General features: G+C 43.4%; 1 long non-coding RNA gene across 1 annotated transcript; it reads right to left on the reverse strand.

Annotated features, from left to right (window-relative positions):
* Positions 1–682: 682 nt before the first annotated feature.
* Positions 683–17,339, reverse strand: LOC311241289. The gene is made up of 3 exons (XR_014620520.1): positions 17,202–17,339; positions 12,751–13,090; positions 683–5,112 (listed from the first exon to the last, which is right to left on the reverse strand). It is a non-coding gene; the product is annotated as an uncharacterized lncRNA (long non-coding RNA).
* Positions 17,340–18,418: the final 1,079 nt, after the last annotated feature.

Consider the following 18,418-nt stretch of genomic DNA (forward strand, 5'->3'; position numbering starts at 1 on the left):
ACCGAACGATGCACCATACATAAATAGACTATTATTAGCTTAATAGAATACGTCCAACTCGACGGTATAGTGCCAAACTATGACTATTCAACTATTAATCCACACGATATCTCAATGCCTATTCTGAGGCCAAGTAGGCCTTACTACACCACACGTGCGTCGTGGGTGAGGCTTCGCGTCTGTCACTCTGTTGGAGGGTAAAGAACTGGACTAAAAAAAAGTTCTACTTTACTTGCGCCATATATATATGCGCTATGAACAAATAGTACCATTCGTATTTCGCCAGACGTATTCCTACGCGGAACCGGGGCTTGCCACGACATGTTGGGCGGCACGATTGAACTTGAACCTAGGGGTATGGCAACCTGGCGCCAGGTTCTCGTCCAATGGTAGAATGAAACTATTATGGGCTGTTTAGTAGACTAAAGGGATATTCAGTGCATATTGTACAAGGAATATACAGGAGATATCAAACGATATACAAATACTATTTAAATATATATATATAAATAAACATATATATTCGGTTTAATCTGATCCTTCACAACAACAGCAATACTTTGAAATTCAGCTGTATTTATAAATTCATAAAGTTGAAATTAAGCATTACTAAATGCGTTTGAAATGGAATAAAAACAAAGTTACAACAAATTATAATAGTTTATATGCCTTATTTATCACATCTGTGACTATTATGGGCTATTTGAGTGATGTGGTACTACTGGCGGGACTGCCGATAAACAATGCGGCCCCCCAGATTGAGTGTGGAAATTTAGTGGCTCTCACCATATACAAAGTTGCCCACCCCTGTTGTAGGGGAACGAAGTGTTCAGACATGCGTCATACAGACATCGTAAAGACACATGACATCACAACACATCGCCATAACATGTAAAAGTGGTGTGACATCATCTTGTTAACCTATACCGTTGCACAGGTAAGATGTGACATCACTTTAACCAGTTGCACAGGTAAGATGTGACATTACTTTAACCTATACAGTTGCACAGGTAAGATGTGACATTACTTTAGCCTATACCGTTGCACAGGTAAGATGTGACATTGCTTTAAGCTATACCGTTGGACAGGTAAGATGTGACATTACTTTAACCTATACAGTTGCACAGGTAAGATGTGACATTACTTTAGCCTATACCGTTGCACAGGTAAGATGTGACATTACTTTAACCTATACCGTTGCCAGTGGCGGCCGCCACTGGGGGGCGCTAGGGCGCCGCCCACCCTGGTAAAGAGAGCAGCAAGAGAAGAAGAACATTTTTTATTTTTATTTTAGACCCCTAAAAATAAAATAAACATGTTTAAAATGAATAATATTTACTCATTTTAAATATGTTTGTGTTTCCAATGCACAATATAACGTTAAAATATAAAATATTAATCGTTTTCTTGAACAGGAAGTGACGATTCTGTCTGATAAAGAACGTTCCATTACCTTAGCCGCATTTCTCCTGCCGTATTTCTCTCGGGCTAGACGCAATAGCGCTCTGAGTGCGCGTCACTGTTTGATCGCTGTATCCGTCGCAGCCAATCAGTGCGTAATGCGCTGTGCATTGAAATATGATGTTTATGATGGAAGCCGGGCGCGATTTTGAAGCGGTCTAAGCAGCAGCGTCTATAATTTTTTTCCGTAGCAGCATTTTTTTCCTTAGCCGCATTTCGCGGAGACGCTCTCCGATTGGCCAACACCATTTTCTAGCTTCTAGGTTGGCAGACTGTGTTGTTGTTATGCAGCTATTTGTCTTAGAGCGTGAAGGCAAGTTCTTTCGACGGTTAACTAAGCTTAGGCACTCTTTCAAAGTTGGTTAAGGTTAGAGTTTGTCTTAGAGCAGGGCGATAGAACGCCAGGTAGTTTGCAGGCTGTTTGACGAGGAAATGGGCAAAGACACAGCTCTTCACAGTACTTGTTGCCGTTGTTGGTTAACAACAAGCTATATGGATGCAGTGTGGACAACTGGACATGCATGGAAAATGGACATCAACACGATCTGGACAGTGGAGTGGATATACTTTATACTTTACTGCTGGACCACTGTGCGTTTCAACTTAACAAGGTATAGTTGGAGATCTCTCTCTCTCTCTCTCTCCTCTCTAATTTCGCCGCGTGTGGGACATAACCACTCAGACTATAAATGGTAACTTGTTTAAAATGACGAGATATACATATGTGCTTATTATTGAATCGATCTGACATCATCTGAGAGAGAGAGAGAGAAAGAGAGAGAGCGAGAGAGCGAGAGAGCGAGAGAGAGAGAGCTGTGCGTGTTTGTGTTGGGCTATTGGAAACGTGGTTGCATTTGACTGACTGATCATATATTGATCGATGGCAATGGTGATAATATTCGCCAATGCGTGCCTTGTACATGTTTGCAAAATGTTTGTTATAGTGCCCCTAGTGGAGAAGACGGTGGCGGCCGCCACTGACCGTTGCACAGGTAAGATGTGACATTACTTGAACCTATACCGTTGCACAGGTAAGATGTGACATTACTTTAAAATATACAGTTGTACAGGTAAAAGGTCGGTATTATCCTAGCAAGTCTGTTTACGGACGGATACAGCAAGGAGGGAGATCTGGGACAGGATTTTACAACAAATAACTTAGATTCTTAACACATCCACCGCCAAAAACGGCGTACAACGGGTTTCAAGGTCATGCGAATTCCACCACTCCACGGCGTACGACATTATTGATATATTAAATTTTTTCGCCATGGTATTCATAATTCCCTCACCCAGCCTCGGCACAACCGTGCAACGCTTAAATACCGCCGCCTGGTGGATGATCGGGCGAGTTACAACCGGAAATGGATCTCTGGTGATCTCCGTGCATTTGGGAAATGCGTCCGACAGTCACATTATTGTTGCGGGACTCTAGACACACATCCGTGTATATGGATCACTGCCATAACTCAATAATCGATATGATTTGGGAGTCTATTTCGCCATACAAACCGGAAATGGATCTAGTCGATCAACGTCAAATAAGTGGGATCTTTTTCCTCCAGTCTCATCGGCGAACGGTAAGAGGACAGTAACGTTACTTTCAGCGTGATTGTTTATTATTATTAATGCAAACTGCTCTGATCAATATATCACCCATACTACATAAAGCATTTACTGACGATGACGGAATTATAAACGACCCCCCCCCCGTTCATCCGCGCATGATGAGTCATAACGTTTAGGATCTTATTCAGTTGGATTTTTTTATATAGCGTGTATCACGAATAAACTGAAATCGATAATCTATATAATGCGTTTAGGCCTATAACTAGTGTTCTAGGAATTACTGCAGAAAACGATAAAAACATTTATATTCTAGACGGTATTTTCGTATGAATGAAAAAATATAACGTTCCCACATCCGGAACGATAGATACCCGATGTTAAATGGGCCATAGTAATGTCGATATAGCTATAATATTTAAAAAGTTATAGCCCTGCAAAGAAGGTAAACATCTCCATAGGGTTACAGTGCTGGCACTGGGCATAAGGATGGGCATACTGCGTGGCAATCAAAGTGTTAAGAACAAGCCAACATTTTGGGAAATTAGCTTACAGTCTTCTCTAGAGAGAGACAAGATAGATACCAGTTTCCTCTCTGTGCGTTCAGTAGAAAGCTATCTGGCTGCATGTTAGCCTAGCTTAGCAAAATGAATGGAAGCGGACATGACCGGTTAGCCTAGGCATTGTACAAATTAACAACTCTGCCGAAGGCTAACCATTCATGTCCGATTCCATTAATTGTGCTTCATCCCTGGCGAAGACAGACGGGAGCACTTGGATTGGTCTGCGGGCACGGCCCCATGTATGCTCCCGGCTGCCCTTGGGGCGGAAGGACAACCGGATGGGTCAAACGCAGAGAGGAACATTACATCGGCGACCCAAAGAAAGATTGCATGCGTGTCAGTGGGTGTATGCCGCCCATCGCGTTGTGTGTCACTGCATGACGACATTATCAATGTGTGCAATGAATAATACTTCAAAGTCGTTTAATTTTATACTTGTAGCACATGCACAAGTCTCGTCTATTTTTGAAAAGGTAACATTCTGAAGTTTTACACAAAAGAAAAATCACTTTGAGTGCCAATGATAGAGTAACGGAGCAGACGCTCCTTGGCTACAACAGTGGTCAATCATTTTCGCCATCAGCGGTGACTGGTCAGTCCAGGACCATTCACAACCGGACGTGGTCACTCGTCCGAACAGCTTGTCAAATGACGCCCACCGGATGTTTCGTCTTGCAACTCGAGAATGTAATCACACAATAGGTTGAACGGGTGACGATTGAAAGGGGGCAAATTCAACTTTCCAACAATGCATTTGTTGATGGCGAAAATGCAGCAGACAGACAAGGGCAAAGGTTAAAGTAATAGTTTTTCATTCCGACAGCCATCACTGATGTCGAGTGTTAGTAACATGGGTTTCCCAGTCCCCAGTCTGCAGTAAACACAAAATAAATGTCCGGTATCCCATTCCCACTTCATCCAATCAGGAGAGAGAACTCTAGTGCAATAATTGTTTGAAGAGAAACTATGTGCTTGAAACAAGTAAAATAATCTACCAGTCCAGTAAGCACATTTAGTTTGGCAAGGTTTCTTGAAATAAGTAAAAAGAAAAAATCTCTAAGGTTGCCGCTCATGATTGGATAAAGTGGGAACAGGATACCAGGAAATGTATTTTCCGTTTACTGCAGAGTGGAATGACTGGGAGATCCATGTTACTAACCAAACATCAGTGATGGCTGTTAGAATGAGTTATTTAACACTTCTCTTAATAAAATACCACTTACAGCGCCTTTAAAATTTAAAAGCAGATTATTCACTTTCAGTCTCAAGGCTCAGTTTAACTAGCATTTTCCACGGACAAAACCACCATTAGATACATACAGGGAATGAAAGCTCATGTTAAATAAATAATGCTTGTGGCTGAGAATTACATGTGGTACTCATAGGGTAAGATGAATATGGATAGTCTCACATTAGAGACAAAACATGTTCAACGTGTTAAAACATGTTTGAATATCCCGCTTGTAGCTGGAGGCGAACATGATGAGGCGAGACGGATGGTCTTCGTGTCCAAGATTGGTCTCTGTAAGCAAAGTGAGGAGAAGAAACGGTAAACAAACAAGGGAATGTTTAAAAAAAAAAAATGTGCTTACATGATCAGAAGCAGAAGGCAAATGTATTCAGGGAGGAATCCCGTTTGAAATGGCATTGTGCCTCTTCAGGTGAAATTCAATTAATAAGTATGTGGGAGGAATTTTTATTCAAGCTAAAGAGTACCGAGGGACAGAGAATCTCGCACACGTATTAAACGTGTGATTTATTAAGGTTATATATTTTTATTCCATTTGCACAGCAAATGATTTTCCCACTGATAAAGTCACAAGAGCAGCATTGGAGAGGCAGTCGAAGCCAAATAGTTATAAGCATTTCATTTATTCTTAGCTTCGCGTAATGCGGTTAAGACTTAACACATTTTATACTTCTTGCTCTCAGCGCAGTCTTTACAGTGCGCATGTGATCTGAACGTGTTCCATAGTTATAGTGGTCAGAGCGGTCACCATAGCGACACCAATCATTGCAATCCAGTTACAAAATCTCAGGGGTATAATCTCACACCCTTAACTCATTGACCGCCACGCTTAAGTGCACCAGAGGGCGCTAGAGCGCCATCGCTTTAATCAATGGGTGGAGTGGGAGATTAGCGAGTGCTTAAAATATATCTTAAATTATGGGTCCAATACACTCGTCGATTATCAGTGAGTTGCTTGCAGTCAACATGTAACGTCACGGTGACCAAATGAGTCCAAATGTTTTGAGGATTCTATCACATTTTCATAACAATAGCGAATATTACTTACCCTGCGCCGTTTTCATTGAGGTTTCTTACAAATTAATGATGCTTTATGTTGTCCTTTATATGCCGATTATCATTAAAATCTTAAATTGTACCATATGTCTCCCTTTAGACAACATGTAACGCTACCAGCGCACTTTTGTTAAGATAATTAGTTTACCATTCGCGGTCGCTATACTGAGGTCGCATTAATAGTTTACCGCTGTTCAGATCACGTCGAAGAATAGACGCATCCCAGTGACCTGTGCTAAGGGTCTTGGGAAATGTATTGTTGTAGTTTAACATTTTCACCTTTTAATTTTAAACCAATGCTGCCATCTACTGACAACAGAAAGTGTTGTCTATCGTCACCTTGAGAGGCACTTCCGTATACACCGTCGCCCAAAACACATTCTAGAGATTCCCACTTTTTACTGGGAATGGGGCGTGGCCGTATTTGGTCCCAGACAATAAGAGTGGCTGCGATTGGTCTATGTTCCGTTACAAAACTGATTGAAAAACATCGGTACATTTCCGTTTTGAATACGAGTATAGTTTGTGATTTCTAGTAATTCCAGAGAAAGACGCGATAATAGCCCTTTAGTGGAATACACAAAACGCGCTGTAATTTTTCGGCTGATTATCGAATCTTCCTGAAATCAACGCTAGATCATAATTATTATCCTTCCTCGTGCACGTATGCAATGTTGTTTAGACCGGCACGCCGCTCCCACCCCCCCTCCTCCCACCCAACGGAAAACAGCCACACATACAGATACAGCGTCGATCGGGTAGAAACACATATCAGATCAACGATCAAATTTATATATAATGTTCTTACCTTGTATCTGATGTAATGCAAAAGAAATAATCCAATTATCTGATCGCCATTTGAAGTACTGGGCGCGGAGGTCCGTGCCACGTTCAATAGCATTGCATATGAGGGGGGGCAGCATCGCAGATGTATTGTTGAAATCAGGTTACCTCGCCTGATTATTTAAACCACGCCTGCACGGCTTGGATCGTCCCAGAAAAAAAAACTATACCATTCCCAGTGGAGTGCAATACCAGCTGAACAGTCGGCGAGTTAACCCGACTATCATCGGGTCTGGCGTCCAATGAGTTAAAAAGGTAGGGATGCTCGATATTGGCTTTTTTGCCGATAATTTCCGATACCAACCGATATATGCAGGCCCCCCCCCCCCCCCCCCCCCCCCCCAAAACTGAAAATTTCAGGTAATTAGCATTACATATCTCGTAGTGTAATTAACACAACATTATGCATACTTTGACAATAAATAAAATAATTATTTGTTCTTACTTGCCTGGGTAAATAAAGGTTAAATAAATGTAAAAAATATATATTTTTTGAAAACAGATAGATATCACATTTTTATGCCAATATCGGTAGGCCGATAATATCGGACATCCCTAGTTAAAGGTGTAATGCTGTCAAACAGCGACCTCTAGGCAAACGAGCCTTGTTTGGTATTGCACTTTTAGTTATATTTTTTTGTCTCACGCTTATGCTCCTCTTTTTTAAAGTGCTGTAAAATCCGAACCGTAAAGACGAGATAAACCGTAATAACCATAGAAATGAGCAGATGTGATTTCACGAAGCTCAACACTCCTTGTTCATACTTTTTGCACATAACTGCCCAATTGCACAGCCCTGTTATGTACCAGGAGCCTGATCACTCCTGTGTCACTGTGCGTGCAGGCCTGATCACTCCTGTGTCACAGGGCATGCAGGTGAGGGCTGCCAATTAGCTAATTAGTGCCGATTGGTTACCTGCTGGGAGCTTTAAAAGCAGCCCTGGTAACACACATGCAGGGTCGGTGTTTAGAGGAGTGTGGGTTAACAGATAGATATCACGGTCTTCTATGTTTGTACCTTAGTTTACACCAGTAATTTCTTAATAGAGTAGCTTTTTGAGTTTGAGCACAGGGTTTTGGTGTTGGTTTACATATAGGTTGCGGGCCTTTGAGCCAGGGTCGTAACAGTTGGGGGCTCGTCCGGGATATTTACCCCTAGCAATTTGTTTGGTGTTTTTTTTTTGTTACACAGGGTGTCATGGTGTTATGGTTTGGGTGGTGTTCGTTACATATTATGTAACGTGGGGGCTTGAGCCGTTTCATCAAACAGGTGAGTATGCCTTATTTGTTTGTAATTTGATGTGACTACTTATGCTGTTAAAATATATAGTTTAGTGGGCACCACATGTAGATAGGGACATTATTTTCTGGTTGTTGGTTAGCTTCCTGTGCACCACATACTCCTGGGGCAGTCAGGGAAGGGATTAGCACCATCTACTTGTCTGGTACCATACCATGTACTGGACGGGTGGATGGTCAAATATGATCTTTGGCTGGTAGCAGGTGTGGTTGAAGATGGTTAGGTCTACAGGGCATTAGCTTAAGGGTAGGTAGATTAGGGGGCCAGAAAACACAGGTAGTGTGGTAGGGCCTGATTTAGTGTTTCTTAGAGTAGACATGTGGTGGGCCGGTTGTGACTGCAGTTTAGATGTAGAAGCATAAGTAGTCATATCAGGTTAGAAGGGCCACCTGTTTGAATGTTTGTTTTGAGTGTTTGGTTAACATACCTGTTAGCACCTGACACCCTGCGTGTATGACACGTCTATTTATTTCAGGGTGTTTTTTTTTTTTTTTTTTTTTGCAAATTAGAAAGGTGCGCTCACATTAGTAGAGCACACATTTCCACCGCGTCCCTTTATTGTTTTTGTTGGCATTAGCATTCTTCAGTGGTTCTTCAGTGGTTCTTCAGTGGTTCTTCAGTGGTTCTTCGTGGTTCTTCTGTGGTTCGTTAGGGGGTCTTCAGTGCTTCTTTGGTGGGTCTTTAGTGGTTTTTCAGTGGTTCTTTAGTGGTTCTTCGTGGTTCGTTAGTAGTTCTTCGTGACTGTAAAGTATAGTGAGTAGCTTGTGGTGACTGGTACAGTAACGATGGCTTCCATCAAGGACTTTGTTGATCACCCGTCTCATGATATGTTGGGGAAGTTTTCCAAGGAACAACTTCTAGAACTTGCTGTGCACTACAGGGTAGAGCTTACTGCAAGTGAGAAACGTTTGAAGCCGACTGCCTTGAGTGCTTTGAGGGTGTTACTCATTGGAGAGCAGGTGCTTGAGGAGAGGGTGGAGGAGCCTCCTTTTTCTGACGCGTCTCCGCTATTACCTGGTGCAGAGGGTGAGTGGAGGATTAGGGAGTTGGAGTTTAAGGAAAGGCAGCTAGAGCGGGAGCGTGAGGAGAGGAGAGAGGAGCGTGAGCTTAAGGAGAGAGAGAGGAGCGTGAGCTTAAAGAGAGGAAAGAGGAGCGGGAGCTTAAGGAGAGACAAATGTTGCTGGAGGAGAGACAAATGTTGCTGGTGCACGAGCGTGCGCAGAAGGAGCTCGAGTTTAAGCATGCTGCCTTACAGGCGGGTGCTCTGCATTCAGAGTCACGTTCCGGTTTTGATGTAGGCAGGAATATTAGGATGGTGCCTCCATTTTTTGAGAAAGACGTGGAGAAATATTTTCCCCTTTTTGAACGGGTGGCAACCACATTGAAGTGGCCTGATACCGCCTGGACACTGCTGTTTTAGTTGGTAGGGCACAAGAAGCCTATACTGCTCTGTCCCTTGAACAAAGCGCTGATTATGAGCTTGTTAAAGCTTCCATATTGAGGGCTTATGAGTTGGTCCCCGAGGCCTATCGTCAGCGTTTTAGAGGTTATCGCAGGTCGGAGGGACAGTCTTATGTTGAATTTGGAAGGGAGAAGGAGAACCTGTTTGACCGGTGGTGCACCTCGCAAAAAGCAGAGTCAAGGGAGCAGCTTAGACAGTTGATTCTCCTAGAGGAATTTAAAAGATGTGTTCCCGATACCGTTTCCACACATCTAAATGAGCGTAAGGTATCGAAGATAGGCGACGCCGCTGTCTTCGCTGATGAGTTTGTGTTGACACACAAGTCCGTGTTTTTGGAGGACTACCGTGTTGAGTCCGGGGATAGGCGTCCTGTTCAGGGGGGCCGTTTCCCAAAACCTGTATCTGCTGGTCAGTTAACTTCACCTCCTAGGCGGGGTGGTTCTGCTGGTGCATTCCCAGAAGGGATTATCTGTTTCTAATGTAAAGAACCTGGTCATATCGTTGCTGGGTGCCCGGTGCTTGAGCAGAAAAATGTCAGAACCGTGGCTCTGGTAGAAACCATATGCAGAACGCCTATGCCAACGTTAGATGGTGATGGGGGAAGTATCAAACGTGTGGACAAAGAGCTCGAGGGTTCCTCAAGGTTTATGATGGATGGATTTGTTTCCCTGACTAATGCACTAGAGTCCAAACAGGCTATAACAATTTGGAGAGATACCGGTGCTTTTCAGTCCCTCATTCTGGAGGGGGTTTTGCCGTTTTCAGAAAACTCTTTGCATTCCAGTGTCGTTGTTCGGGGCTTTGGGGGTGGATTTGTGGATGCACCTTTGCATGAGGTCACGCTCAATTCTCCCTTAGTATCAGGCAATGTTGTTGTGGGGGTATGTTCTCACATTCCCATAAAGGGGGTGTCCTTCATTCTAGGGAATGATTTGGCTGGTGACAAAGTGTTGGCTACTCCGGTTGTAACTCCCATTCCTGTGGTTTCTGAGGTCCCTAATGAGCTGGCACAGAAACATCCAGGAGTGTTCCCTGTGTGTGCTGTGGCACGGGAAATGTCAAAGGACAAAAGTGATGTTGCCGATACTTCGACTTGGGACATTACACTTAGTGACACATTCTTTGTTGAATTAAAATGTGTACCTGTTGAGAATTTTGGAAAGCACTGTGGATGTACCTCTGCATAATGATTCTTTTGATTGTGCCTTTGTGTTAGGCCCGGTGGTGAAACCAGAGTTGACATGCGTGCTGGAGAAGCATGTGGCAGAAGATGATATGGCAGTGCAGTGTCTCAAGGTCTTCCCAGCCTGTACGGTGGCTGAGGCCACGAACGACTTGGAGGATGAGTGTGGGAAGGATGAGAGGTGCTGTTGTTTCATGTGACACCGTTCTAGTTGGAGAGGCTACTAAGCCTGACTTAGGCTGCCAGCCTTCCCACAGTAGCTCTATTGTCCCTAATGTTTCACTTGTGGGCAGGGATGGTCCCAGTATGTCGGTTGATGATTCTGACATTGATCCACATGTCCACACTGATTCTCTGCCATGCACTAGGTGTGATGGTCAACCTAGTTACCCGTGTCCTGTGGAGCAGGAGCCGCCTTCGCGACCTGGTCTGTTGAGTGGCAGCCATTTTGATTTTGATCAGGACAATGTTATTTTGGGTGACGCCATTTTAGATGGTGTTCCAGACGTTTTTGTGACTGACGTACTGCCATGTTCCAGGGACGGTGGGGCTGTACCTGAGGCGGTACATCTTACTCTGGATGTTCACGGTTTGCAGTATACTGAACTACCAGTGCCAGGTGGGATGGATATGGGCGCGGTGGTGGTATCAGTGATCTATGGTTTTTGTTTTGCCATGTTCTGTTCTGTTGAGCGCAGTGAGATTAGTTCTCAGATTGATTTTGGTTTGCAGTCTATTTTTGACAGGTCGGTATCGGTGGAGGGGCCTGTTGAAAGGGAGCATACAACACGGTTGGTGGTCGTGTTCGACAGGGGCCGACCCGCTATCGCTGTTGTGGTAGTGGCCCTGACAACTAATGGGTCACTGTTTTTTTTGTTTTTGTTTATGGGTTGTTGTGTGGTGGTTGCCTCTGGGGCAACCAGTTTGGTGGGGGAGGTGTTATGTACCAGGAGCCTGATCACTCCCGTGTCACTGTGCGTGCAGGCCTGATCACTCCTGTGTCACGGGGCATGTAGGTGAGGGCTGCCAATTAGCTAATTAGTGCTGATTGGTTACCTGCTGGGAGCTTTAAAAGCAGCCCTGGTAACACACATGCAGGGTCGGTGTTTAGAGGAGTGTGGGTTAACAGATAGATATCACGGTCTTCTATGTTTGTACCTTAGTTTACACCAGTAATTTCTTAATAGAGTAGCTTTATGAGTTTGAGCACAGAGTTTTGGTGTTGGTTTTCATATAGGTTGCGGGCCTTTGAGCCAGGGTCGTAACAAGCCCACTGTACTGTTATTGTATTATCATGCCTGTATTGACAGTGTATAGACCTGGCCTATTTTTATCTTAATTATACTATTGTGCTTCCATTTAATTTATATCCCATTTTATTCCACCTTTAATTTTTTACAGTTGTACAGCTCTGGCCTATTTTCTGTTCATAATTCTATTCTGCTTCCATCTTAATTGAGTTCATATTCCATTTTATTCCACCTTTTAATTTTATTATCTGTCCATTAATGTTGCACCAAAAATGACCAAATCAAATTCATTTTATTTTGATCCACTTTTTCTATTTTTCTCCCATTCCAATTTCGCCAATTCTCCCTTCAATTCTCCCCTCCCCTGTCTCGAACGTTGCTAGACTATGCCTCCCACTGGTCGGCTGCAGTGAGGACGAAGCCTTGCATCACATGTCCCCTCCGGTACACGAGGAGGCAGCCGTCGCATCTTTTCACCTGTACAGCGCGATCTCTCAGTGGCGAGGAGTAACGCGTGGGAGGCTCACGCTGCCCCCGTTACTTCCTGATTCTGCTGTACAGGCGCACCAACCGACCTGTAGGAGTCGCTGTCCACAACGTCCGATCCCCACCCACCAGCTTTCCCACCCCCAACACTGCAAATTGTGTTAGTATGAACGACCAGCCAAGCTGGTAGCAACGCCGAGAGCTGGGCTCGAACCCAGCATCTCCTGCGTTAGTGGCGAGCGCCTTGCCCACTGTGCCACTTAGCTGCCCTCAAATAAAATTCCTTGTATATGAAAACTTGGCAATAAAGACCCGATTCTGATGAACTTACTTTAGACCCACATCCGGATACACATCCCACAAAAGGAGATACAGCTGGCGATCTGAAGACCGCGGCCACACTCGCCACTCATGAGACACTTCTTTGTGTTCAGGCAGCACTTTGTGCAGCCCTTGCTGCAGCCATTCTCCGAGCTCCGCTCTGCGTCGTCACTTTGAGTCTTCGGCTGGGTATCTATCGGCGCGCCGTGGCGTTTCTCGTCCCACTCCTGCTCGGCTCCTGGTCCCATGGTCACAAAAAGAATTAAAAAAAAATGCTTTTTCCTGAGCTTTGTTGATCGAGGGGTGGGGTGGGGGTGGGGGGGGGGCTGGAGACTGTGGCTTTCAGGTGTCTGTTGATGAGACAAAGATATTCCTTTATTGATCACCTTGGGGGAAATGCAGGCGTCATAGCAGCATGGGGGAGGGGAGGTACAGGCAGGGTAATAGAAGAAAGACAAATATAGGCAATTCGATTTCATCAGAATAAAAACATTTGAAATCATAGCAGCATGGGAGAGGGGGGGGGGTACACCGTACAGGTATGGGCAGGGTAATGGAAGAAAAACAAATAGACAATTCAATTTTATCATAATAAAAACATTTGAAAAATGATCGGTGTAAACAAAAGGTGCAGTCTGTATACCCCATCTAATTATGTTAAAATAAATTGAAAAATATATAATAATAATAAGTGGTAATAAGGGGGGGGAAGAGAATGTGCGTCAGAGATAGTGTGTGCTCTGGATTTCAGGTTGGTAGTAGATTAGTTTACACTGTAGAGACGTATCCTGGTTGCGTCTATGCTTTTACCAACGCGTTCGTGTTTCCGGGTTCCCGTTTTGCGCTCCGATTGGCCAGGTCATGTGACATGTGCGCCAATCGTGGGACGGCAAGTTCTGCGCCTATTTCCGGGTCGAACAGCCTGCAAACTACCTAAAGCCTTGTTTATCACTGGTTAAGCTTAGGCGACTCTTTCGCAGTTGGTTAAGGTTAGAGTTTGGAATCAGGGCAGGCGTTCTATCGCCATGCTCTAAGACAAACTCTAACCTTAACCAACTTCGAAAGAGCGCCTAAGCTTAACCAGTGTAGAAACTTGCGGTCCCACGATTGGGCGTACATGTCACATGACCTGGCCAATCAGAGACGCGGAAACACGAACGCGTTGGTAAAAGCAATCAGGCATCCTGGTTTGATCTGTAAAGATAACACGCCCACGCATGCATGAACACACGCCCACACACCCACACACTCATGCATGAACACACGCCCACACACTCCCGCATGAACACACACAAACCACCACATGCTGCTGGTGACGGATCTATTTCCCTCAGGCAGCTATGCTAATTTTGTTAATGAAAACAACAGAACTATAGGCGCCACGTGTACACATTGTAGTTTTAAGTGCATCATTAGCTGCCGCAATCTCCCTTCTAGTCATTTCCCTTATATACACAGTACCTGGGTCAGTTTAATTACCCAAGACTATCTTTTGTTTGGGCATACTTGGGCAATATACATGGTGGCACAAACCAATCCATAACTAGTCCTGGAAAACCTGAAAATTCATAGACCAGATTTCCAGCCATGGTAAATTGACAAATTACCAAATATTCAAGATTTAAAAAGAAAAATGTTGTAGTCCTGGAAACGTTTAATTTATTTTTGAAATTTTAGCCCCCCTGTGCATTTAGTTTGAAACTCACTGGATTATAGCAATGTCGGCCAATTTGTGGCCCACGCTCCCTTAATTTTGCCCGCCATGTCATGACAAGCTCATGCTTATTCTTTAAAGTGCTGTAAAATCCTAACCATAATGACTATACATTATTTAATATTTAGCATTTATTTGATTATAAATTAGATTTAGATTATATATTGTAACTATTTATTGTAGGGCAAATATAACTGAGCGGGCATACATACCCTCATCTCGCACATGTCCAGAGTTAATTATATTGATTTGTTATATTGTTTACACTGCTTTTTTACTACCTGTACCTCCCCTATGCTGCCTGCATTTCCCCAAGGGGATCAATAAAGGAATATCTTATCTAAACGTCAATTTTGCGCAGCTAAAAAGTACATAATCTTGAGTTTTACTGCAATGCATAGCACAGTGCTACTTCCATTATGTGCGTCATTTACGACTTGTTGGCACAACAAGAGGAGGCCAGATGACCCTAGTGTACAGTTGGCAGGGATGGGTGTAGCAGTCAACTGTAATGAACCAGACACTTCATCATGTACTCTGAATAATTAAAAAAGGAAGAATAAAACCGGGGTTAAATGTGTTGATACTAAGTCAACCTGTAAATTATATGTCGATTTGTGTGCAAGTGATGTCTGGATTGCAGAGACAAAACTACTAGAAAATGTTCTCAAACAGTGGGAACCCTGACAAAAACACCTGCCTGATGAAAATGTTGTCCAATCATTTTAGTGAAACAGCCAGGAGGGGGTTTGAGCAGCAGAGATAAATCTACATAATAGACCGTTTAAACAAAATTTCACAAACTGAAAATCTAATTAAAGTTGACAGAGTCGCAGGAACATAAGAGCTACAGATTCACTTGACTATTTAAACTGTTGCGATGAGATGTGTTCATCGCTGGTCAAAGATTTTAACACTCTACTCTTAACTAGGGATGGGAATTGATAGGATTTTATCGATACGATTCCATTATCGATTCTGCTTATCGATTCGATTCTTTATCGATTCCCTTATCGATACCTGATCAATTTATAATTTAAATAAATAAATTGAAAATGCAACAGAACTACATTTAGTCATTTAGCTGACGCTTTTATCCAAAGCGACTTACAAGTTCTGTACGACAAGCCATCAGGAAGGGCACAACTCTATCAGCTGAGCAACAATGTTCATCAAAGTGTTGAGTGCTAAAGTGTAGGTTAGTTTATTAGGACAAGTGCATGACAGTACGGTTAGTTAGGGTTAGATATATTTTTTTTTATTCAGATAATGGTTGAAGAAGTGAGTCTTTAGTCGACGGCGAAAGATTGGATGGGTTTCGGCTGTCCTAACTGGGGTGGGTAGTTCATTCCACCATTGTGGGGCAAGGACTGAGAATAGGCGACTTCTCTTTGATGACCCTCCCGGAGCTCGGATAGGAGTAGGTCTGAGGCGGCCAGAAGATGCAGAGCGTAGGGGTCTAAGCTGGTTAGAATAACATGCAACTTGACATTTCTGATTGTCATTTATTGTTGAGCCCCCATGTCAGAAAAATACAAAAACTGTAAAAAATAAAACATTAACTATAGCCTACACTTAAATAAAATAATGTATTTGAGATTCTCTTAAAATGTATTTATTTTTTTATTCTTAAACTAATTTAATCTATTGAATAACAGGTTGTTATTCCTCTGACTTCTGTCTCTCACTCACACACTCTCTCTCACACACACACACACACACACACACACACACACACACACACAGAGAGAGAGAGCTCCCCGGGCCCCTGTCCTATAAGGTATTGGCTTGTGTTGCTACACGGACACATTTGTATGTTGCACCACTGTACTTCCTGGCTTACAGTCTTGTAAACAAACATTCCGTCTCTCATTATATGTGAACTAAAGAGTACAAGGTTTACACAACAGCCCCCACCTGCTGTTTTATTGTATTTGTACCTGTACTATCCGCTGTCAGCTGTTTATCTCTCTTTGTGAGCTTGATTAAATAGCGTTAGCTCACGTTAGCTCCGCGGCTAATTTTAGCTCAGCCTGATCTAAATCAATGACTAGGTTCTAAAGCATTCAAGTAGTTTTCACTGCACATAGAAGTAGCCAAACAGCAGGAGCATTTCGGGAGCATATTACCAAAACCCAGGCAATTTCGAGCCATTAAGGAATCAAATAGAGTCTGCCATGGCTACATGCTAACGGCTAACATTATTGCGCAACTGTAGGCAGCGATAAGGGAATCGAAAGTCACGGGAGCCACACGGTTCCAGGCATCGGCCAATTAGGAACCGGTTCCCAACGGGAACCGGTTTTCGATTCCCATCCCTACTCTTAACCGGTGGTTCCTTCCTCATCGTGGGCCTTCAGTAACGAGCCAAGTCAGTCTTGGAAGAATTAATCTGTTAAAATCATAATTAATATTTCCTCCCGTCGAGGAAATGACGGTCCCAGTTTTAAACAGGGAGGTGCGATTGCTCCCAGGCGACATTATCTTAACATTAACTGATAACCCCCGATGCTGAAATAACATCTTATCCCATTCAGAGGCTCCTCGTTTATTACAAAACAATGACAGAAAATTAGATCCCTGGCATCCGGTGGGGGTATACGCTGGCATTTTGAGCGCACCTTTTCATTTCAGTCGCCTTTCGTAAGTAATGAAATTCCATCACGCTCCTCTATCATCAAGGTGACACAGGGGAAAGAAAGGGAGAGGAGGCTATTAAGAACAGAGAAAAGAAATAATAGTCTTACCTCCAACACTTGTGAAAAGTTGCCTCAGTTTCTTTTTCCAGAATCGCTTCCCTCTCCTGTTGTTAGAGTGTTCCTTGGTCTGTGTGGGGAGAAGTGAATGAAATAACAATGCGTGTGTGTGTCTCAGCTTACACAGGCAGGACGGGTGTGCCGGCAGGTTTTTCCGGTTTGGCTACGGTAAGTGAGACAGATTCCAAAGCCATTTTGAATGACACCTTACTGCACTCTCTCCTCAACACATCAACAAATCATGTTAAACCCAGATTTGGCTCAAACAAGGGACTAAACACGTTTCGCAATTATGCCACATCAATGTGGAACGCCCTACCCAAAGCTGTAAAGGAATGTGAATCACTACCCACTTTCAAAAACACTCTCAAAAGAACACCTACGGGAGACTGCTATTCGAAACTGGCCCATGTAAATGTCCTAACCCAACCCCCTCCAATGTACAGTAAATGACCAAGTATGGTTGTCAATATTCCAATGTACAGTTTTGCATGTACAGTGTTCCCCCCCCCCACCCCTCCTGCCCAACCCCACCCCACCCACCGAACCACCTCCAATGTACACCCCCCCCGCCTACCCAACCTCCCCCAATGTACAGTTTTTACGTCAAATGTATATACTCTTTTCTGGACTCTTTTTGTATCACAAACAGTACTGTATTTGCAAATCTGGTATGTCATAAATGTATAGATGTAGCAGTACTGTATATCTGTATGTCATGTATGTCATATGTCCCGATGAATTGAAAATGGGGGACCCTGATGTAAACAAGACGAAAGTCTTTCTCTGGTCTGCATCCCATTAACAATTGTGTGTATTGAGCTGTACTGTATTGTACCCATTCTGCAATCTGTTAATAAAGTTTTCAATCAATCAATCACATAGTGTAATGCATCTGTCCATAAAGCAGTGTTGTAGTCGAGTCACTAAATCTCGAGTCAGAGTACAAGTCACCAAAGAGTCTGAGTCGAGTCTCCATTACCCTAGTCAGAGTCCATCAATGTTGAGTCCACTCCACTCTGGCAGTCTAAGAGCTGACATACAAATAAGAAAAGGTCTATATTAGACATAAATGACAGCGGTGACCATTTCAACAGGGAGTTTATTTACTTTAGGTTAGGTTTAAGTTTACTTTATTTGTTCAAGGGGGACAGTGTACATTAATAAAACATTTTACAAATGTAAATGCACCCAATTTGAGCCAAAAG

Source organism: Notolepis coatsorum (assembly GCF_963971535.1).
Source record: "Notolepis coatsorum genome assembly, chromosome: 15".
Lineage (NCBI taxonomy): Eukaryota > Metazoa > Chordata > Actinopteri > Aulopiformes > Paralepididae > Notolepis > Notolepis coatsorum.